Source organism: Malania oleifera, chromosome 4 (assembly GCF_029873635.1).
Source record: "Malania oleifera isolate guangnan ecotype guangnan chromosome 4, ASM2987363v1, whole genome shotgun sequence".
In the NCBI taxonomy this organism is placed as follows: Eukaryota; Viridiplantae; Streptophyta; class Magnoliopsida; order Santalales; family Ximeniaceae; genus Malania; species Malania oleifera.
Window position 1 is genome coordinate 55,514,983 of NC_080420.1, and position 24,646 is coordinate 55,539,628.

The following is a 24,646-nucleotide window of genomic DNA, read 5'->3' on the forward strand; positions in this document are numbered from 1 at the left end:
CCATTGAGAGGACAAATGGAATATTGAAAATGATAATTTTGTTATTTCAAAAGCCCAGCGCTTTTGAGAAAAGATCTTGATACTCGACTGCAAGAGGTAGAGAAAAGTACACTCTTTAGATTACTGAAGCAAGCAAGGGTGGTGTCTTTAACTAGCAACAACATAGATTGTTGGGCTTTAACTTGGGGAAAGCAAATTCATAATGCAACGACCAAACATTTTGTAAGGACATGCATATACATAGATTGATTTTAGTTATTGCTTCCTAAGCAACTTGTATTTATTCGCAAAGGCACTTAAGCAAAATAGTGTCTAAATGTAAGATTAGTATTTGGCAAAGTATATATTTTATCATCATCCGATATGCTGAGGTCTAACTTTATAAGTATGTATATATCACAAACAGCAACTTCACCCTACAAATCAATATTTTATATATTCCTCTAAAAATGTTGCACTTGAAAAATGTAAACAAAACAAAGTGTTTTTGTGGGTCTTCTTTTGTTTGGAAGATTCTTTTATTTTTTTTTAGTTTAAAAATTTTGGATAAATTTTATGCAGTTCACATTTTAAATTTATTTTGAAGCTGTAAAATTTTTTCCATACATCATTAGAAATTTTACTTGCATTAAAATAATTAAAGAAAGATTGATATCGACATATTTTTACAACGTATTTTTTAGGACCATGTAATAATGATAATATAGTTGAATTGTGAACAAGAAATAAAAAGTTGTGCATATCAGCACATGTTAGCACCATTGAGATAATGTGCATTTTTCATGTATGTCTTGAGATTTTTTGCTTCTGATGCGAATTTCATTTTTCACGTTGTCTTTTGACCTCGATTCGAGACTAGATGTGACAAAACTACAACAAGAATTCCCTACTTTTTTTTTTTTTAATTATTATATAAACTACTAAAATTTAATCTAAATTATTTGTTTCTTGGAAACATTCTTTTGCTACATGTGATATGTATAAATGAGTTATTGGACTTTCCAACGTGGGACTTATTTTTATTCCATTACAAAAAATAATTAATATTTTCTTAGATAAAAAGAATCAAATTTTTTGTAAATTATCTACTATTATTTTTTTTTTAGATTATGCACCAGGTATCCACGTGTTCGTTTTATGGTCCACGTGACTAATCCTGCTTCCCTTGAAGTTGACCCCACAACTCTAAAGGGAAGGTAAATTCAGGAGTCTAGGGGTGGAAACGAGTTCGGGAGGGTTTGAACACCTGACCTCGTGAGAGGCATTCCTGCAGTCCGTACTACCACCTGAACCACACCCTGGGGGTAATTATCTACTATTATTGTTAACACAATAAGATGTAAATTTGAACTATTGAAAATAATAATTTAAGCAATAAAAATTTTACAACTTGTATAATTAATCATTATAATGATAAGGAAAAACATGATATGCAAAGAATAATTAATTCTTTGATGACAAAGTACCATGTCCAAATGGTTTTTATGTAAATTATTACGAGGTATGCTGCAAGATTGTAGGAAAGGATATATTAGATGCTGTTCTTTTTGTATCTTTCTTTACAAACTCCAAACTACTAAGATAGGCAAATGTTCCCACACTGGTGGTCAAGATAAGGAATCTCATTGAAGCCAAGGATCCAGACCTATAGTCTCTTGCATCTTGATATACAAATTCATCACCAAAATAATGGCAAATAGACTACAAAAATGCTTTGGTTCATTCATTAGCCCAACCAAAATACATTTATCTCAAAAATTCTTCTGCCAATCTGACCTAAATTCAAAGCCTCCAAAATTTGCTTTTAAAATTGACATAATGAAAGCCTTCAATTTTGTCTACAGGAATTTTCTAATACCACTCCATGAGAAAATAGACATTGGAATGGGTAAAAAAATTTTATCACCACGCCCTAGATTAATAGCCATAAAATGGACTTATGAAGAAGGGGAGAAGGGTATCAGGGGAGGGATCCCATCTCCCCTTATCTCTTAGTAATGATAATAGACTAGGCTACTTATATATACAATAATAAATGGAGAATTAGCAAATCAACCTAAATGCAACAAGCTAAAAGTGGTGATCCTTTATTTTGCTAATTATCCTAACCCACATCTATAGCTAGTATAAAAGAAGTACTCTCTCTATCTTCTACTCACAAGGTTGAAATTCCATGGTGAGAAATCTAAGGTCTTTAATTCTGGTATCCTAAAAACATTGCCAAGGCCACAACTCAAATCCTAAGACTCTCTAAGGGGTAGCTACTGATCAAGTATCTAGTAGTACTACCGCGAGTCACAAAATGAGTTAACGAACAAGACTATGAAATGCTTATTGAAAAAATCTTCACCCTAGAATACACTCTTGAAATCACAAATATATTTTTATGCTAGGAGGTAGCAACTTATTAGGACTATTTTACAAAGTATACATTGCTATTAGTTTACAACACTCTTCCTCCCTTGAAAAGAGATTTAAAGATTTTTATGAAACAAAATAAATAGAACACTGAAAATTGCAGGGTTAAAGTGTCAAGATGTGTGTAATACTCATGAAGAAAGGGGTCTTGGATTAAAATTTTTCTTAGATTGGAGTATTGAAGCATCTACAATAAAGCTCATTTGGAATTTATGCACATCAAAAGCCTTTCAATAGGTTATTAGGATTCACACTATAAACTCAAAGGTAGGAGCTTATGGGCTATCCATGCTACATTAGGAAGCACATGGACATGGTAGAGGATAGGAAATGTCAACACTCATGCTTACTCTGACACTAACATGAAATTGGAACGAGAAATCTACATTTATGTGCTTTGATAACTAGCTCCCACACAATCCATTAGTTGAATATTATGGGCCTCGCATATTTTTTAAACTCAAACTCCTTAAACAAGCAAGAATAGCTTAAATGCTCCAAGATCTAGTTGCTTGGATATTATCTGCAAAAATTTTTCATATCAAATCCAATATCAGCAACTTACCAAATAACTCTTTTAAAGATAATGAGTACTAGGCTCTCACATCTACAAGTATCTTCTCCTTTTCCTTGGCAAAACTCTATAATAAGTAGAAGAGACCATGTCAAATGGGCTGATGTTATTTGAACTAAACAAAACATATTAAAGCAATCTTTTGTTAATGCTTGGCTAGCATTGCAAAACTGACTAATTGCACTTGATTAACTAGCATCTTGGGGGAAAAACCTCAAATAAAACTTGCAAATTATGTGAAATAAAAGCAAAGATAACGGATCATATATAATTTTTTTTTTCAACTCAAAAATCTAGTAGGTTTTCTCAAAAACAACTTATGCCTTTAAAATATAAGACGACCCTTCAAAATGGGAGGGATTTTGGATTGATTTGAAATGAATTATTATACAATTGAATACAATAATATTGTAGGAACCTGAACCCGGAAAATAAAAGAAAATAAATAAGGAAGAGATAAATAAGGGAAAAAAAAGGAAAAAGAAGGAAATTGGTTTTGTAGGACCCAAACCGTTAACAATTTCACTGAGCTGGGAAAAAACTATCAATGATTTCAATTAACTAAGGAAGTCAACTGCCAAATCGTTGACGGTTTTGTTAAGGCAGGGAAAATCGTTGACGATTTTCTTGTGAGCCTGCTTACTTAAGTGTTAAGCAAGGCATATTTTTCATAACTCAAACATTCCTTTTTCTCTAAAAAGACTTTTGGGGCTTTCTCTTTCTCTCTCTCTCTCTCTCTCTCTCTCTCTCTCTCACTCTCATGACCCTCTCTCTCCCGTAGGCTCACCCGGATCCCGTGATCACTCTCCAATCACTTTCCTCTTCTTTCTCGGTTTGCTGGTTTGTTTTCGGCGACGGATCGGAAAGATAGGGTTTTGGATTTTCGAAGTGTTAGCGGTCTATTTTTCAAAAACAGGTAAGGGGATTAAGTTAAGTCAGGTTTTTATTAAGTTTGAACTGATTAAAATGTGTTATATGTATGTATATACTTGATTTCAAAGGTTATTTCGAAAACTGACCATTCAAAATGGACTTTACAAATATAAGATATATGATACGGTATTTTGAATAAAATGAACGATGTAAAACTTGGTTTTATCATATGAACTTCATATATTATGTTTTCTTGGTTGTTTAAATGGTTATGTTCAAAATACTAAAAATCGTGTGGTACGCGAATAATCGGTATGGATATTCTATAATCGAATTTGTGTACGGTTGTTAAAATACTGAACTGTTTGTGAAACATACTGAAACTGCCTTTACAAAACACTAGTATTTGATGTGACAATTGAGGGTCGGGGGTCGGGTTTTATTTAATGGTGAGCTAGGTTTTATTTAACGACTATGAACCAGGTTTTATTTAACGACTATGAGCCGGGTTTTATTTTGACGGCCGGGGGCCTAGTTTTATTAAATGACAGGTTTTATATGAAATGAGTTTATACTACATTTTTTATTACTTAAATTGCATGATATGATTTAAGAACCCTGAGGACCGGTTGTATTGTGAGCACAGTACCGTTACTAGGGAATTACTATTTGGCTATGTGCACCCACACTGTACTAAGAGGTGTAGGGTGGTTTCAGCCGATTAGCTTGCGTAAGGGTTAAGTACCTTCCTTAGGGTTTGGACCAGGAAGTTGTAAGACAATCGAACCTGCAACTGAGTTGTGGATGCCTGTAGACGCACTTGGACATGGTTACTTTGATTGTATTTGGGTTAATTCCCCAGGGCATAAGTCCAGCCTTTGGGCCGCACAACTCGTACCATAGGGGAAGTAAATGGTGTGTTAGTCATAGGGAGTGTCTTTTAAGCATATATGTTGATTTATGTAAATAGTGTTATTATTTATTGAACCGGTTTATACTAGGGAAGCAAATGCATATCTTTCAACTGTAAATGTGTGAGTACATGTATATGAATTAAAATGCATGAATGTTTATGGCGAAGTAAAACTCTCCATCCGAGGGCTTACTGAGTAAGATGAGTGCTCTGATAAGTATCAGTTGTAACCTCACCCGATTAAAAAGGGTAAGATTACAAACAATAGCAGAGTAAAGATGCGTTACATGTATGGGCGTGTAATCTCCCCTATTGTCGGGAACTCTTGTTTATAAATGTTTATGTGTGTGTAATTATATAGTCTGCACGTGTTTTCTCAGTTGATGTTGATTTACAAACAGCTATATTTTGTTTATATTAAAACTCATGTTGGCCACACAATGATATTAAATTAATTTGCCTTATTGAGAAGTGTCTCACCCCAATATACAAATCATTTTTCAAGACCATCTCGAGATCGAGCTTAGCAAGCTCCGGGGCGGGGTGATAGCTAGTTTCTGTTTGTGAGTGTCTGTTAAGAACTCTAACGTATTTAAGTTATGTTTGAAGTCCGTAGATTTGTAATATGGTCGTATGGACTAAGTTAATTTTCTTTCTTTTGGTTGAGATATAATATGGATATTGGGAGACTTCTATGTATGTTAGCAGTTTAGAACTCTGATAATGTATTTGGAGGATGTATCATTTATTTCTGCTATTTTTATATAATGAATATGGTATCAGGAACACAGAGGTTACTAAAGTAACACCTCGGACCCCACATGGCGGGTTGAGGCGTTACAGGTGGTATTAGAGCCTAGGTTTGTTAGGTTCTGCAGACTTTGATAGTGGATGATTACCAGAGTATAGGTTGAGATAAGATAAGGATAAAAGTGGGTAGATTAGACGAGTCTTGATCTGGAAGCTTAGAGACGGTGATCCTTTGACGGTCTTCTGTGTTCTTCCTGAAATTACAATTTCAGGAAAACCACGGTAAATTCATCAATGGTTTTGTTTCTAAGTTGAGAAACTGGAACTTGGAAATTTAAGTGGAAACGTTAGGTCGATTAAGTATGTGTGTAGTGCCTGTGTCGAGAGTAGAGGCCGACACTTTGTGAATTTAGTCACTCCCATGACCTTAATTGCTTAAATTCAGCGTGCACGCGCACACACACACACAAGCTCATGATGACAAGCCTCAAGCCTATCCTTTCAATATATATACACAGATAGCTATATCATTTTGCTTGGAACCACTTCATTGATTGTTGTAGGTTTAGTTCATCAGGGGATTGAATTAATAAAAAATTAGAGAAGGTTGGTTTGTATGGCGAAGGTGAAAGAATAAGCTTTAGGGTTATGGAGGATGAAGACAATGAGAACATGGCAGCAATGGACATGCCACACAAATAACAACCTCCATTTGTTGGGGAAGGCGGGGTTAAATATGTCTGGTTTGCGCAAATGGTGGCGTAGGCAGAGCTGGCTAAATTTTTTTTTTTATTATTTTTTTTTTATTTTAATTTTTTTATTTTAATATGGGGGGCAAGCCCTGTCGCACGTATATGGGCTTAGCCCCTCTTTAGCCAGTCCCATTCTAATGTATTGCACCAAACATGAGCTTAAGGTCCCTTAGTCTAGCCTAGCAAAGCCATCGAACCAAATGCACACTGCATGAACTCGCGATCTGAATGGTTTGCTTGAATCGAGCTGAGACCTGGTTCTTTTAAGAACCCTGAATCCTTCATCCCTTTTCTCACCCTTGCAACCTCATTCCATCTGTTTGTTGCTGCATAAAAGTTTGAATTATAACCACATTTTGGAGATTCCATTTCAAGAAGCTGTCTTGCTGCCATTTCCCCTAATCAAGAATTTTTATAAAGCTCACAGGATGCCAGGAAGGCTCCCAATACTATGTGGTTGGGTCGCATAGGCATACTACGAACCATCTCATGAGCCTCATCAAGCAGTCCAGCTCGTCCAAGAAGATCCACCATGCACCCATAGTGCTCCATCTTTGGAGCCAAACCAAAGTCATGAAACATTTTCTCAAAATGCCTTTTTTCCTTCAGCAACCATTTCAGCATGACTACAAGCATGAATAACTCCGATAAATGTGATGTCATTTGGTTCAACAGCTTGCCGCTCCATTTCTGAGAAGAGTTCCAGAGCTTCCTGACCACATCCATGCATTGCAAATCCAGGGACCAGACATCATGGCATTCCACATGCAGATATCACGTTGCTTGGCTTCACTGAACACCTTACAGGCCCCATTTATTTCCCCACACTTTGCATACATGTCGACCAGTGCAGTCTCCAGGATCACATCGGATTCAATTGCCTGCTTTTCCACATAACCATGCATCCACCTTCCGAAATCCAGGGCCCCTGCTTCTCTGCAAAGGGAAAGGAGACTGATCATTGTCACTTCATTCAGCTTCAATCCAGCACTCCTCATACAAACAAAGAGATTGACAGCCTCATCAATGCAGTTGGCTTTTGCACAAGCTGGGATCATAGCTTACCAAATCATGACATCTCCATTCTCCATGCCATAGAAGAGAGTTCTTGCAGATCTTATCTCACTGCATTTTCCATATCAACAAGAGCTGTGCCCAAATCCAAAGACATCTGAAACCCATTTCTCAGAATGCAGGCATGTAGCTGCTTTCCCAGTTCCAAAGCCCCAGCAAATCTGCACTCGATAATCAGACTCAGCATCGTAATCTCATTTGGGCGTGTGTGCTCTTCCAACATTTGTCCAAAGAGTTTGGCTCCCTCTCCTATTTCACTACATCTTATGTAGCCAGCAATCGTGGCAGTCCATGAAACAATGCTTTTCTCTGGCAACCCGTCAAAGAGGCTCGGGGTAGAAGCTGAATTTCCGCACTTGGCATACATGTCTATCAGAGCAGTAGTAATCGGAACTCCCATTTTCTCAGTCTTGATATTCCTTATGACATAGGCATGCAGTGATTTTCCCGTTTGCGCGTTTGCAAGGCCTGTAAAAAGATTGACCATGCCAATCATTGCAGCTTCACTGGGCTTTACTTGCAGGAAAACCATTTCTTTGATGATATACAAGGCTTCTCCGAATAGTCCATTCCAGCTATAAACCCAAATCATTGTGCTCCAAGAACGGCATCTCTGTCAGCCATTTCATCAAACACGAAGCGCGCTGACTTGGCGATGAAACCGTGCATCTCTTTTCCTAATTTGGCCCAGAAGATTTGGACACATGCTTTTAGGATCGAGGGGATCGTAAAACTATCGACTTTGGCGCCCGATTTGCGCATTTGAATATGATGTCAAGCGCATTGTTTGGCTTGTTGTTCTTGATGTAAGAGCTTATTATGAAATTGTAATGGGCTGATGTGCTCGAACGGCAGCCAAAAAAATCCTGAAGAATGGGGATGGTGTAATTGAAATGGGGATTTGATTAAGGAGGCGTGGATTTGTTTTGTTTGATCCAAGTTGGTGTGTTTACGATGTGTGACAGAAACGTTTGGAGGTTGTGAGTGGTGGGTTTTTTATGGTTGTTCTTTTTGTGGGGTTTTACAGAAGTTGAATGCGTTTTGGAGTTGTAGAATTGTGAGACGGGTGAGAAGGAAGAGGCTTGCTCGCCAGTAGTATCATTGGTTATATGATCTTTGAGCTTTAAAATGCGTTTAGGTAAACTGTCATTCATAAATAATTCAATAGAGTAACGACAATTCATATACAAGATCACACCAGCAAAATATAATTAATTTTCTTTTTAAAACAAAAAAAAATATTTAAAATTCATTTTCCTTCCCATGAAAATTACAAAAAAAAAAAAAAAAAAAAGGTTATAGTCAATTTCTTTCCAAAGTAAATTACAAAGAAATCCATGGTTAATTCATGGTTCAAAAACCATATTTAATTTTTTATATATATATATATATATATATATTTTTTTTCTATTATTAATTTTTGCTCATTTAAATTTTTATTAAAAAATAAAATGTGATATTATCTAATGATTGTTTTCTTCACCGTGTTATTATTTTTTAGAGTGAAATATATTATTCTGTACTAAAAGTACAACATTATTATTTATCTATATATTATAAAATTTTATAGTTGGATCAAAGATATTCTAGAATATATTTCAAAAATCGAATAACTTGATGAATATCCAAAATTAAGTAAATCCATTAATTTGTCTATGAAAAATTAGCTTAGTAATTTTATAGCATTTTGTATTAAATAAAATATAAATGTTTCTATTGCACAACAATGAAACTCAATTCTTTTATTAAATAACTATATGAATTATGGGGTTTTTTTTTTTTTTTTTGTAATTTTTAACCATGAGTATGGATTTCTTTGTAATTTGCTTTGGGAAGAAAAAAATAATTATCGTTTTTTTTGTTGTAATTTTTATAGAAAGAGAAATAAATCATGGGTTTTTTTTCTTTGTTTTGGAAAGAAAGTTATGTTTTGCTTATGTAATTTAGTGTACTGAGTTGTCACACCTTGAGCATCATTGCCTTATTAGGTTAGTCTATAAATGATGTGGTAGACTCGGTCTACCTAATAATTTCTCATTTGTCAACTACTTTACCCAATGAAAAAGATCTTTGTTTAAGCATTGATTGGAGAAGCGGGATTTAGATTTCTTTGGTTTTTAAGTTAGTGTTTGAGTATGAATTTGAAACCTCATACATGAATTTGTGTAAATTTATGTTGCGTTTAGGAGTATATATAGATTTTCAGTTTTAAATTTGGATTTCAATAACTTTGGATAAATTTTAATCTAATTTTATATTACATTTTATCTAAATATACACAAATCTAAAGTCAAGACCTTTCCTAGGCTTACCTTTAAAGAAACTTAATATAATTTTATGTTACATTTAGTCTAAATCTATATAAATTTAAATTTAAATTCCAAAATCCATAAATGGATGGTAAGGGAAGTCAATATAATTTTATATTATATTCTTTTGCACGAGATTATAGTCCAAAGATCATCTAAACTTTTAAACATGGAATTATAGTCTAAACATTTCTAGGATGATTGCTTTATATAGTTAATATTTGTGCTAAAATATGCCATTACGAAATAAAAGATGCCTAAATTTTCATTTGATTTTCTTTCCTGTTGTTTTGTACTTTTAATTTATTTTTTAAATATAAATTATTTAATAGTATATTCCAAAAAAATTATGAAAGACATTGGAAGAGAAGTGAAAGATGATTAAATCAATATGATAAAGAAATGCAAATAAAGGAAACTAAAATATAAAGAGTTTGAGGCTTTGAGGTTAATTGATCAACTCAAATCAAAAGTTGTGGCTGCACTCAAAGCCATATGACCACAGTTGATATGTAAGAATAATATATGAAAATGAGAATGAATCCAATATTTGAGATTTGTATGTTGAAAATCATTTCTAATGAATCCAACTATTAAGCTTAGATTGTTAGTTCTAAACTTTTAAATTGGAAAATCTAAGAGCAAGTGAAAATATTTAAATTGGAAAATCTAAGAGCAAGTGAAAATATCAACCCAAGAGGAATATAATTTAATGCCTTAAAATGACAATATTACTCTTTTATTATCCCCCCCAAAAAAAACTTTATACTCTCTAACAAGATTGATTTTTCTACTTAGATCAATTTGACCACTTCTTTTTAGGATGATTTTATTTTTTGTTTTTATTTTCATTTGAAAGTAAAAGTTAGGTGCAACATGTTAGCTCCCAAGGTTTCATCAATTTGATTTTGATGATAACAAAATATTTTGTACTAATGGTTTTGGGATTAAATATGTTTTGCAAGTCAAGCCATTAGAGTGGAAAATAAAGAGAACTCGATGAGCTTGCTACTTGTATTTTTGCAATTGTTATTTTAATTTGTATATCTTTAAGAATATGACAACCATGACCAAAAAACAACTAAAACAAGAAAAACAAAAAAAAATTAAGAGATAGTTCCAAGTTGCCTTGCCTAGGCGGTCGACTTGCCAAGAAGGGTAGTTGACTCATCCAAACAAAAGACTGGTCCAAGCAAAATGCCAAAAAGGTAAATTACCCCTTGTGGCAGATTGACTAACCAAGGTGAAAGATTAAGCAGTCGATCGGCCCAAGAAATTGGTCAACTGGTCTTACTTTTTAGAGACTCCAACAATTATTAGTTTTGCACTCTAACAGCTAGTGTTAAGTTGACCAAGTTGAGACAGGTAGACCAGTCTAAATAGTAGATTGACTCTAACTGCAGGCTAAAACGACTAGTTTGACCAAGATCTCTAGAATATGCCTTCTTAAGCCCATTGAACATTAAAGAAGCTATTTATATTGATTTTCTAAGTTCCTAAATTCTTTTTTCTCTTCTAATCTTTCTTATTCCTCAATTTTCTCAATCTTGAGAGAACTCTCCAAAACTATGGTGTCATCACTTGCATATTTCTTAGTCTCCAATCCCTAAAACAAACTATGCAATGTACTTTATCTGCTGGGTTATGGGTGGGCATTTTACCAGAGGTTTCTATTGTATCAATCTACCTTTGTGTGATTCTTGTTGAAACATATACTCGGGAGGTGGGTGTAGGGCACATGATTTCAAAACATTTATATAATATTTCTATAAATTCCTGACATAACCTATCCCCTTACCTGTTTATTGAGAATGTGCCTGCAAGGATCCTAAACTGACGCCCGCAACGTTCGCATAAATCCTTGTATTCAGATGCCTAAGTTTAATTAACTCAACCCCAAAATTATAATTATTTTAACATTTCCTAGGCTCACGTATAACCGGTTAGATTCTAAAATAACAACCAACCTGATATCCATATACCCATATTCTCCAATTTAATCGATTAATTTTTAAAAACAACAGACATAATTTGTACTCCTTACCTTAGCATTGGAGTGGTGCCTAGGATCCCCAAATCAAAAATCTGCTCTGATTAAAATGACGAGAATTGAAACTAGGACCCCGTGGTGGTGTTCGTTCTTCACTTTGCTCGGGAAACGAGGGAGAACTATAGAGAGAGAAAGGGATGGGCGAGGGAGAGAGAGAGAGAGAGTTTGAGTGCAGAGACGTCTCAGGGGGGGTCTTCTGTGGATTGTGAATTGGAAATCTCCAGAGAGTGGAAAGCTTAAATCTTAAGCTTACTTTAAGATCCATTATTATATACATATATATACCCATCATATTATTTAATTAATTCAATTAATTCAAATTTTTTTAATACTATTCATTTTATTTGTTTAATTAATTAATATAATATAATAATAATAAATTTTTTTTAAAGGGTCATTCCACTAATCTTGTATAACTATTTTTGAGGTTGTCCTCAAAAATTTGCTAACCTACTCTTATCACAATCTCCTCTAGGAATCACTGAAATGTTTATCCGACTCTAGGAAGAGCCGGCGGCCACCCGCATAGCAGCTCCGTCCCAAATTTATTAATAACTCTCACTTGTGGCGGAGGAATACCATGGTTACATATATAGGCTCTGGGAGATTACAATTAAACAAAGAAAACTCTCCCAAAACCACTTTAATAATTTAAAGACAACTAAGCCACAACCAACAATTTTAATTATATATTTATCTAAACTATCATATTGAACTAAACAACTTGCGCTTACCTAAACTGTCATCTTTATTTGAACTGTTATACTGACTTGAATTGTTATATTGAACCGTCTAGTGCTGGGACTCGCTAAATAGTTGTGGGTACCTCCAATGCATCTCCTCTTCTAATTCCCATGATGCTTCCTCAACTGTGTGATTACGCCAGAGTACCTTAACCAGTGGGATTTTCTTAGTACGCAACTCCTGGTTTTTTTGGTCTAAGATCTGTACAGGCATTTCATCATATATTAGAGTATCTTTGAGTTCCAGTGCCTCATAACTTATTATATGTGATGGATCTGGGATGTATTTCTTTAACATTGACACATGAAATACATCGTGGATTCTTAATAATGCTAGGGATAATGCTAACCTGTAGGCAACTTGACCAATTTTTTCTAATACCTCAAATGACCCAATATACCTAGGGCTTATCTTACCCCTCTTACTAAATCTCATCACTCCTTTCATTGGGGCAACTTTCAAAAACATGTGACCCCTCACCAAACTCCAGTTTCCTCTGCCGAGTATCTACATAACTCTTCTGTTTACTCTGAGCTGCTTTAATTCTTTCCTAGATAAGATTGATTTTCTCAGAAGTTGGTTGTACTATCTCTGGTCCCAAAATCTATCTTTCACCAATTTCATTCCAATATAATGGAGATCGGAACCTCCAACCAAACAATGCCTTATACGGTGCCATCCCGATACTGGCCTAATAGATGTTATTATAAGCAAATTCAACCAGTGGTAAATACTGGATCCAACCACCTCCAAAGTTCAGCACGCAAGTTCACAACATATCCTCCAATATTTGTATAGTCCTCTCTGTCTGTCCATCGGTCTAAGGATGAAAGGCTATTCTTAATGTTAGTTGTGTACCCATAGCACTTTGCAAACTTTTCCAAAATTGAGATGTGAACCATGGGTCTTGATCTGAAATGATGGACACTGGTACTCCATGGATTCTAACTATCTCTTGTATATATAGCTCCGCTAACCTGCTCATGGAGTAGTTAACTCTGATGGGAAGAAAAGGGGCAGTCTTTGTCAATCGATCAACAACTACCCAGATAGCGTCCTGTCCATGAAGTGCCGATGGTAACCCAGTGACGAAGTCCATAGAAATATGTTCCCATTTCCACTCAAGAATGTGGAGTGGTTGTAACTGTCTCATCGATCTCTGATGCTCAGCTTTCACTTGCTGACATGTCAAACATTACTTTACATATCAGACTATCTCTCTTTTCATATTGCTCCACCAGAAGGATTCCTGCAAATCTATGTACATTTTCGTTCTTCCTAGATGTACCGTATATAAGGAACAATGTGCCTCTTCCAATATTGTCTTTTTAATTTCAGAGTCATCAGGTACGTATAATCTTTTCTAATACCATTTCGCACTTTATCCATAATCTTTACTAATCCCATATCCTTCATCTGAGCAGCTTTAATTCTTTTTTGTAAGGTGGTCTAAAGTACCTGATTAGCAATGAGTGCCTGGTGATTTCCCTCAACCAACTCCACACCAAGCCTTTCTAAATCTATCTTGATCGGATGTTGAGTCACTATTGCTAATACTGATGCATTCCCTGATTTCCAACTTAAAGCATCAGCTACCACATTAGCTTTCCTTGGGTGGTGACTGATGGTGTAGTTGTAATCAACTTCAGGGGACACAGACTTTCTCCAAAATTGATCTTAGATCCAGGTACCATTAAGTGAAGTTCAAGGTAGAGGATGTGAAAACTAAGGTGTAGTCTCAAGAGGGGGGGGGGGTGAATTGGATTTAAAAATTTTATTTTAATTTCTTTTATGACTTCTTAACCTCTTTTACTTATTTTAATGTATTCTAGACTTCTTGTTAATTTATTCAATACATAAAAAAAATTTAAGCCTTCATAAAATTCACAACCACACAATTATTTAATCAATCAAGTAAACAACTAATCAACCAAACCAATAAACCACAATGTGAGATTCAGCTTATATGCAAGTTTCAGCTTTTGTTTGTTTGCAACCCTGTATATATGATTTTGATTTCTCAATATGAAGTTTAATATAAAATCCAATACTCTTTCCAAAAGCCTTAGACTTTAAATAAACTTTCAGTTAAAGAGTCTTTGGGTGTTCTTTGGGTTTTTAACCAATCAACGTACTTCCTTACGGTTTTCGCAAAGTATGGATAAACCAACATACTTCCTTTTGGTTTCCGCAAGCCCAAAAATAATTTAAACTTCAATTGATTTAATTTCCAAACTCCATAGTATTTATGATTAAGAATTTAAAACATCCATGCCATTTATATGTATGCTGAAAGTAAAGAGAGTAAGGGAAAGAGAGAGACACCGGGTTTTTATGAGGTTCGGCTTATCCCCAGCCTACGTCCTCACCTTTGGTAAACCACCAAAGGATTCCACTAAACCAATTCCTTTCCGGGTGGAACAACACCATTACAAATGATACCCCACACTTAACACTCCTTTAATAGGCTAGAGTAGTCACCTCTCCAAGAGATACCCCAAGCTTGGTCCAACAACAATTCAAGAACCAGAACCGTCTACAAAACAAAAACAATATTCGGTGTACAAAGGCACTCTCAAACAGAGCAAATTAGTACAACAATTCGGCACTATAATATACTTCAAAGTAAATAACAATATGAAATGAAATTGAAGCTCAATATAAATCTATCACCGGTATAACCTTTCAATGATTGAAAGATTTAGATTTGGTTGCTCAATTTCAGTGGAAGAAGATTAGCAAAAACTCAGTTGAGAGAATAGCAAGATGTGAGCAAGATAGCCTTTTAGAATTGAGAGCACTTGAGAGTATTTAATTATTGAATAATTTCTTGGTGTGTTTGATCCTTGGGTTTAATCATGTATTTATAGAGTTAAAAAACATATTTTCGTATTTCCCAAGTTTCTTGGAGTGTCCCCCAAGTTTTCACAAAGTTTGGAGCTTAAGAAACCAATTTTAGAAACTTTTCCCGGCTGTTAAAATTTCAAATTTTTCGAAGGTTAGTTGCCTATCAAAAATGATTAGGCTATTGCCCAACTTTTTTTAAAGAGGCAATAGGGTGTCAGGAACCTAGTAGAACATGGACAGGCTTCTCAGATTGCATAGTCAGGCTTTTGGGAGAACATGGTCAGACTCCTGTCCTGCTGTCAGTTTTAAGCACCCTTCAGGTTTTTTGTCATAAGGTTTTATATATAACTCCAAATTTGACATTCTTGATATCAACATAAAGTTAAGAGAAAATTCCACAACTTTCATGTTGAACACTTTTTAAAATAAGGAGTTTTTGATAGATAAAAATGCCTATCAATGTGGATATATAAAAAATAACAGCATTTGGAAAATCCTCTTTTTGATGCTTTTCATTCCAAAAATGATTTTAACCTTTTTGAAATAATTTTTGATCGCATAAAAATATCTTTCAAGTATTTTAAAAGTTATCTAGGTCCAAGTAATTAACCTAAGAGGTTCATGCATTTATATTGAAATTATTTGAAATACTTACATAAAACTTCCTTAAGATTCTAAATCCTTCAACTCTTGAAGTTGTCATGTATGTCCTTGCTTTGAGTCCATCTTTATTTTAAAGTTTTCAATGTACTTTAAGCTTTTAGCAAGTTCGATTTAATATGCATGTTCTCATAATCTTCAAGTTTTATTAAATCATCTTTGAATCCATGCCTTAAGTTTCATATGATCATCCTTTTTGAAGTATAAACTTTCAATGGATCCTTGTGAATACTTGACCTTACATTTTCATAGTTGAGTCCTGAAATGTCATCACTTAACTAGATATGTTAAGTTCCTTTTGTTTGTTATCATCAGAACAAGATTTTAAGCCTTGCAAGGTCAATAAGATGTTCTAAAAACAGTGTTCCGAACTCGGTATGGCCATTGTGAGTTCCTAGTTATGCCGTTCAGACTGACGAATGCTCCTGCTATATTCAGGGACTTGATGAATAAATTTTTCCATCAGTACCTAGATCAGTTTGTCATATTTTTTATTGATGACATTATGGTATATTCAAAGAACCCTGAGGAACATTAGGAACATTAAGAATAGTTCTTTAGGTGTTGAGAGAAAGAAAGTCGCATGCAAAATTCAAGAAGTATGAATTCTAGTTGAAACAAGTCACCTTCCTTGGACACGTGATAACCAGGGGTGACATTTCTGTGGAACTGAGCAAGATTGAAGTGGTAGTGGACTGGGAAAGACCAAAAAATATGCAGGAAGTCAGGAGTTTCTTGAGATTGGCCAGATACTATCGCCAGTTTGTAGAGGGATTTTCTAAATTGTTAGGAGCATTGACAAAGCTGACTAGGAAGAGTGAAGTTTGAATGGAAATATGAATGTGAATAGAGCTTCCAGGAATTAAAGTAGCGACTCATCATTGCACCTGTTCTGAGGATTCCTTCGGGAGAAGAGGGTTTTGTAATTTACAGTGATGTGTCACACAAAGGGCTTAGGTATGTTCTGATATAGCGAGAGAGAGTTGTAGCTTATGCTTCACAACAGCTCAAAGAATATAAAAAGAATTACCCTACCCATGATCTGGAGTTAGCAACGATTGTTTATGCTTTGAAAATTTGGAGAAATTATTTGTATGGGGGTAGGTGCGAGACCTTCATAGACCACAAGAGTTTGAAGTACTTTTTCACACAGAAAGAATTAAATATGAGGCAGAGGAGGTGGCTAGAGCTAATTAAATATTATGACTGTACCATCAGTTACCACCCAAGAAAAGCTAATGTGGTAGCTGATGCTTTGAACTAGAAATCGGTGTGATCAACAGTATAAACAGTAGTGACCTAGCATCCAATTCAGATGGATTTAGAAAGGTTTGGTGTGGAATCAGTAGAGGGAAATCACTAGGCACTCATTGCTAATCTGGTACTTCAGCCCACCTTATAAGAAAGAGTTAAGGTTGCTCAGATGAAGGATGTGGAATTAGTAAAGATTATGGATAAAGTGCAGAATGGTCAAGGAGCAGAGTTTAATATCTCAAATGATGGAGCTTTGAGGTTCCGTACCAGACTACGCATACCTGCTGATGCTGAGATTAAAAGAACCATTCTGGAGGAGGCGCATCGATCCCTTTATACAGTGCATTCAGGATGTACTAAGATGTACAAGGATATACATGAGTCTTTTTGGTGGGGCAATATGAAGAAGGAAATTGTTGTATATGTAGAGCAGTGTTTGACATGCCAACAGGTGAAAAATGAGCATCAGAGATTGGCAGATATATTACGGGCTTGTGTGGTGAACTTTGGGGGTAGCAGGATTCAGTATTTGTCACTAGTGCAGTTTTCTTACAACAATAGCTACTAGATTAGTATTGAAATGGTACCATATGAAGCACTATATGGTCGGGGGTGCAGAACTCCACTCTATTGGGACGAAGTTGGTGAAAGACAAATTTTTGGGCCAAAGATTGTACAGCAGACTTATGAGAAAATCATACTTATCTGAGAAAGGATCAAAACAACCCAGAGTCGACAAGAAAAGTTATGCTGACACTCGCCTATGAGAGCTGGAGTTTGGTGTGGGGGATCAAGTATTCTTGAGAATTACATCAATGAAAAGAGTTATGAGATTTGGGAAAAAAGTATAAGTTAGCAAATTTTGAGGAAGAAATTTTTATGAGGAGGGGAGGATGTAATGATGCTTAAAAAAAATTAAAATTAAAATTAAAATAAATAATTAATAAAATTATTATTATTATTATTAATTAAATAATATAATATAATATATTTATATATATATATATATATATATATATATATATTTGAAACCTAAAACCTCTAGAGGCTTCAGATTCAATTACATTTCAAACCTCCAGAGGCTTCAAATTCAATTACATTTCAATTTCAAGCACCCCCTTACGCCAACTCTCACTCTCTCTTCGTTGCTCTCATCTCTCTCTCATCAATTTCTCGGTGAATTCTTGGTTGATTGAAGAACGGAAAATACCATTGGGTTCCATTCTCGGCCACCAACATTTTAACTAGAGTGGATTCGTGATTAGGGTATCGTAGGCACCACTCTTGGGATAAGTTAAACACTCTCTCTCTCTCTCTCTCCTCAATTTCTCTCAAATTTTTAGTCAAATCGATGGTTGGACACCACAACAGGGTCCTAGGTTCGATCCTCGTCATTTTAATCGGAGTGAATTTTAGGTTTGGGCTTCCTAGACACCACTCTTGGGATAAGGTAAGGGGAATAAAATTATGGTTTATTTATTAAATTGTAGTATTTGATTAAATTAAATTTCTGGGAATATTTTTGAATTAAGTTAAACTGCAGGGATTGGATTAAATTAGATTTCTGGGAATATGTTAGAATTAGATTAAACTGTGGGGATTTGATCATATTAGTGTTTTTAAATATGCTAGAAAATACATTTAAATATGAGAATTGGATCATACCCGCATTTTCTTTAGAATTTAATCGGTTAATTGGAGTACGTGGGCCTAGAAAATGTTAAAATAATTATTATTCTGTGGCTGAGCTGATTAAACTAGGGTATATGAATACAGGGTTTTGTGCGAATGCCCAAAGCATTGTTATAGGATCCATGCAGACATTTCTTTAGGAAACAGGTAAGGAGAATAGATTATGCTAGGTGTTTTTACAAAGTTAACTGCTAAAATTATAATATGTGATTTCAGAAATGATATCTGAGTTTTTTTGGGTACACAGACATATGAGATAAGAGTTTTGAAATGATATACACTTTAAGTTGGGTTAGGTTGAGTAAAACCCTAAAGATAACTATATTAATATTTTTCACAGTATATTAAAGTACAGATTATTAGAGAAAATGTGTGGCATGAGTTGAATATTATGCATAAATAATGAAAAACTAAGATGTAGTCCTAAAAGCGGGAGTGAATTGGGTTTATAAAATTTTTCTTTTAATTCTTTTTATAAATTTCCAACTTATTTTATATTTAACAATCACTCAAGAATAATTAGATATTCAATGCTTGTATAGGCCAATCACAAATCACACTCAATTAAGGAATTGATTTAATATCAACACAAAGTAATGATTCTTAATGAAAATCAACCAATTGATTTACCAAATACAAATTAATGTATGAACTACAGCACTATCAAGATTTGGTGATTAAATAGCAAAGTTTGAATATGAATGCTTGTAGAGATTAAGCCCTGTATTAATGAAATTGGTCTTTCAAGATGATAAGTAATATAACATCCAACACTCTTTCCAAAAATTCAGATTTCAAATAAACCTTCAATTAATAGGTTTTTTATGTTAACCAATCAACGTACTCTCTTATGGTTTTCGCAATTTATATTGATCAACCAACATACTTCCTTTCGATTTTCGTAAGTCCTAAAAACAAATTAATCTTTAGTTTATTTAAAGTCCAATCTACATAGTATTTATGATCAAGAAATTTAAATCAACCACGCAGTTAATAAGTATGCTAGAAATTAAAGAGTAAGGGAAAGAGAGTGAGACCGAGTTTTTTTACGAGATTCGGCTTATACCCAGCCTACATCATCGCCTTAGGCAACAACCTAAGGATTCCACTAACACGTTCCTTTATGGGCGGAACACACCGATACAATCCCTTCTTCTTTAGGGTGGAGCTCTCTCTCCAAGTGATACCCGACGCTCGGTTACAATGATCCAATAGCCCTGACCCGTCAAGAAACAAGAAACAAGAAGAAGAGTTTGTGTACAAGAATCACTCTTAGATAGAGCAAGTTAGTACAAGTGTAAGTACAAAATATACTTCAACATAAGTCTCAATATAATGAAATTGAAGCTCAATGTAAATCTATCACCAGTATAATCTTTCTATAATTGAAAGATTCATACTTGATGCTCAATTTCGGTGTGAGAAGTTCAGCAAAAACTCAATTGAAAGGTCAGCAAGATGTGAGCAAGATAGCCTTTGAGAATTGAGAGCACTTGAGAGTGTGTTGATTGTTGAAAATATTTCTTGGTAATGAAAATTTTTGCCTTGGGGGCTATATATAGAGTTTAAAAAGTTAATTCCTTATTCCCCAAATTTACTTGGAGTGTTTCTCAAGTTTGCACAAAATTTGGCGCCCAAGAAACCAATTTTTGAAACTTTCCCGTTTGTAATTTTTAAAAGACTCTCAAATGACAGTCACCTATCTCAGTTTAATTTTGAAAGTCAGTGTGCTAGAAAGCTCCTATCCAAACACAATTAGTCACCTCAATTGACAAGGCAGGCGCCTGTCTGGTTATGCTGAGGCGCTTGTCACCATTCTGTCTACTTCGCGGATCCTTTAGTATTGTTATCATAACTTTTTTTATACAACTCCAAATTTGACGTTCTTAGTATCAATAGAAAGTTAAGAGAAAATTCCACAACTTTTATGTTGAATACTTTTTAAGTTAAGGAGCGTTTTGATAGAAAAAATGCTCATCAATGCGGATATAGAAAAAATAACAAAATTTGGAAAATCCTGTTTTGGTGCTTTTCATTCCAAAAATAATTTTGACATTTTTGAAATAAATTTTGGCCTTATAAAAATATTTTCCAAGTATTTTAAAAAGTATCTAGGTCCAAGTAATTAACCTAAGAGTTTCAATGCATTTATATTGACTTTAACTTGAAGTACTCACATAAAACTTCCTTAAGACTCTAAATCCTTTAATTCTTGAGGTCTTCATGTATGTCCTTGATTTGAGTCCATCTTGTCATCAACATTCTTTGAGCTTCAATGATATTTGTCAAACTTTGAGCTTTGATAGTATTTTTCAAACTTTGAGCTTTGTAACACTTTGATCTGAGCTTTGCTTGAATTACTTGTTTGTATGTTTTCATTGTACTCTTGTGATTACTTGATCTTGAGCTTTACTTAAACTTAAACATGAGCCTCAAATACCTGTTATCTGAAGATTAATACTCACAACTCAAACATGTTAAATAACATTTTATTTGTTATCATCAAAACAAGATTCGTAAGTCATGTTAGGCCAATAATCTCCCCTTTTTGATGATAACAAATAAGGAGCAAAAAATAAGTAAGCCTTAAAAAGGCCCCCCCCCCCCTCTTACAATTAAGCATCAACTTAACAATATTTGCAATATCAAAATCAATTTCAATATTAATTTCAATATCATGCTCAAATTTTGCCCAAAACTTCTCCCCCTTTTGACATCAATAAAAAAGAGTAAGATATTAAGAAAAATATATAAATACGAAGGCAATGAACAACCATAAGAAAAAGTATAGATTTAGTGAAGGCTCGAAATAGAAACTTTGCATTTATCATGCATATAAAAGATTAATAATTAGTCCCAAAATAATACAAAAGATTGTATATCAAAATTCGCAAAAATCTCCATAAATCATGATTTCATAGCTTAACAAATCTAACTCCCTCTGGATGAAGTATATTTCATATTCAATAAATTAAGACTTTCATTCGTGACTTATAAACTATGTATTCAAAAGGGTGTCAAAATTACCAATCATGCTTTTAAATTTATCATGCTATGCTCAAATATCAATTAATTTCATGTAAGAATAATACCAATGTCCTATTAATATCATCACTATCATAACATGCTTATGTTTAGCAAATTATTTCAATTTTGCAATAAATTGGATTTATCATTTTATCAATCTTCAAATGACTTTCTAAATTAGATTTTTGAAGCAAATGACTTCCTTGATTTCGAAGATAAGCCTTGTACAATCAAGCTTTCTTGATTTATGGCCAACAATACCATTTTCATTTGTTTTCATATGAAAAACATCAATAAGCTCGAAAATTTATCCTTAAGTATTTATAAAAATTCAACTAAGGTTCTGCTTTTTCATCCCTCATGATATGCATACTTAATATAGACTTTCAGTTTATGCATTAGATCTTCAAGGTCTCTAATATAGTAGACATATCTATTAATATTTTACGAGTTAAGCATGTCTATTTTTAGTGCATAATTATAATTATCACTTTATCTCTTTTAGGATTAGCTAACTTAAACTCTATAGGCTGTTGAGTCATCACTAACCCATTTTAATATAAATTTAGCTTTCTTAATTCCTAATAAGAGAATCCCTATGTTAGCTTTGGTGCAATCCCAAGAAGGGGGGGGGGGTGAATTGGAGATTTAAAAATTTCCTTCTAGGTTCAACTAATCTAATAATAATATTACTCAACCTAGGGGCAGACTAAATGTATATGAAATTACAAATACGATATATTAATCACATTTCAATACATACAACGTAACTCCAGCATTTCCCAATCAATATGAAATATATTCAGTAAGAAAATTAAATCAAGCACATAATTGAATATAATGCACGAAATATAAAAGCGACACCGAATATGATATTGGGGTTCGACCAATACTGCCTACGTCCCCGCCTTGGCTTACTAGCACAAGGATTCCACTATAAGGCTCACTTCACGGGTGGAGCGACACCGATTACAACCAGATCAATTAACGGGACTGACATCAACCTATGCCTTACTAGGATGGTACACCTAGCTTTCCTAACCGGCTCTAAGCCAATTTGAGACTATTCAATAGGGCTAGTCTCCATCTTCAGGCCCACTCCTAGAATACAAAGGATATAAAGATTTGCGTACAAACAAATGCTTCTTACCTAAGTAGACTATGTACTACAATTCAGCACAGTATAATCAATGCACACCAATGATGTAAGAACTATAAGCTCAATGGTGTATATGTGCAAACAACACTTAGTATAATGTATCATCTCAAATATGCACAAGAGTGTTCAAACAAGCTATTCTTTGAAACAAGATATACTAAATCTTAATGTTAGATTAGGGTTTCAAAGATGCTAGCAATAATATTCAAACACACTCAAAAATATTTTTTTCATTGTAGCAAGCACAAGAGTTGTTTGAAATCAAGCTTGTAAAAGTATTTTGCACATAAAAATATTGCTTAAGTGTTGGAATTGGTGTGATCCCAAGAGGGGGGTGAATTGAGGTTTAAAACTTTTCAGCTAATTTAAAACATTTCACCGATTCACCACGTATCATATCCCATTCAACATATATACGTGTGTGTGTAAAATGATTTTAACACTGAAAGCAAACATACACGTGCGCAGTATCTTATTTAAATCAAATGTGTGTATGAGAATAATTTTGATATTAAATAAACATTCATATACATGCTGAAATTAAAGTGCAGGAATTTAAATAAGATAGAAAGAGTGACACCAGATTTGTTATCGAGGTTCGGCCAAACTAGCCTACATCCCCACCTTGAGCATACCCCCAAGGATTCCACTATACTTGCTCACTTAACCGATGGTAGCAAAAGCCTTTTACATCCTCTCCTTACGGGGCGAGGCAAACCCCAGCTCAATTATTAGGCTGAGCCAAACTAGTCTTACTTATGGGGCTGAGACTCCCCAGTTCAATTCTGGGCTGAACCAAACCAGTCTTATTTACGGGGCTGAGACTCCTCAGTTCAATTCATGGGCTGAACCCAATCAATACATTAAAACTATTTTTGTACATGAAAATGCTTCTAAAAATACAAGTTGAGGTGTACACCTTTAAGCTCAAATAAATGCACTCTAATATGATATGCAATAATGCTCAGTAGAGTAAAGGGTTCTTACCTAAATAATATTTGCAGAAATGAAATGTATATGAAAAATGAGTATTATTGTTTTCCTATAAATATTTTTGCAAGTAAATAATATTTGGAGAAACTAGGAATTTTAAACTAAAAAGAATTTGTGCAATAAATAATTTTTCTTCCAAGAATATTTATCAAAGAAAGAACCGGGAGAAATGCAAGCAATACTCTCAAAGATTGATTTTCAAAAAGTAAATAACAAGTGAGAGTATATGCATGTAAATACAAATAAAATGCCCAAAATAAAATACTCTCTTTAAAAATGATTTTGAGATAAAACAAGTGAAAGAGAGTTGGAGAGATTTGTTTAAAATATTTTGCCCCAAAAGAATGATTTAAACAACAAAAACCTTTTTGGGGGAACTTTGATTAACAATAAATTAGAGAGAAGATTTGGGTTAATCAAAGTTGCTAATCTGGAGTTATGAGGGGGTGTTTATAGATTTTCAACAAATCTGACCGTTGAGGGACACGCTCGATATTTTGAAAAGGTTTAATTAAGTTTTAATGACGTTTTAGCACTTAAAAAATATTCCAACCCGA

At 34.1% G+C, this 24,646-nt stretch overlaps 1 pseudogene; it reads right to left on the reverse strand.

Annotated features, from left to right (window-relative positions):
- Nucleotides 1–6,310: 6,310 nt before the first annotated feature.
- On the reverse strand, nt 6,311–17,527 carry LOC131153812 (pentatricopeptide repeat-containing protein At1g11290, chloroplastic-like; annotated as a pseudogene).
- Nucleotides 17,528–24,646: the final 7,119 nt, after the last annotated feature.